This window comes from Triticum aestivum, chromosome 4D (assembly GCF_018294505.1).
Source record: "Triticum aestivum cultivar Chinese Spring chromosome 4D, IWGSC CS RefSeq v2.1, whole genome shotgun sequence".
Classification (NCBI taxonomy): Eukaryota; Viridiplantae; Streptophyta; class Magnoliopsida; order Poales; family Poaceae; genus Triticum; species Triticum aestivum.
The window spans coordinates 130,818,367-130,818,998 of record NC_057805.1 but is presented as its reverse complement, the minus strand read 5'-3'; positions in this window follow the sequence as shown (position 1 = coordinate 130,818,998).

Below are 632 nucleotides of genomic sequence, written 5' to 3'. Positions count from 1 at the left end.
TAGCAACAGTAAGTATTTTGTTGTAAGTAGAAAAAAATAAAAGAAATAAAGCAACAAAGAAAACAAGAAAATGAAAAAAATGCCACCTACTGGGCCACCACGGCCTGAATACGACTAGAAACCCACCTATGGGCCAGGATTCAGGCCCGTAGAAGGCCCACATGCAGATACAGTGTGTTTAGGACCGAAAGCCTGCATTTGAGAGGAGCTCGAGAGGGCAGCGGGAGTGGGGCTTATAAACCACTCTCGAGCTCCCTCAGCTAGCGAGGTGGGACTAAACTTTCGTGCCGCGATGCGGGCAGCACAAGGTCTTTAGTCCCGGTTGGTGCCACCAATCGGTACTAAAGGCGTACATTGGTACCGGTTCATGCCACCAACCGATACCAATGCGCACCCTTTAGTCCCGGTTTGTGCCACCAACCCGGACCAAAGGCCTCTGCTTCCCGCCCTTTGGGCTGCTGAAAAGCGACCTTTGGTCCCGGTTGGTGGCTCCAACCGAGACTAAAGGGGTGCTTTGGTCCCGGTTGCTGCCACGAACCGGGACCAAAGGTCTTTCTATATAAGCTACACTTGTGAAATTTTCGGTTCAGTTCTTCTTCCCACTGCCCCGACGCCGTCGCCGCACGCGCCCC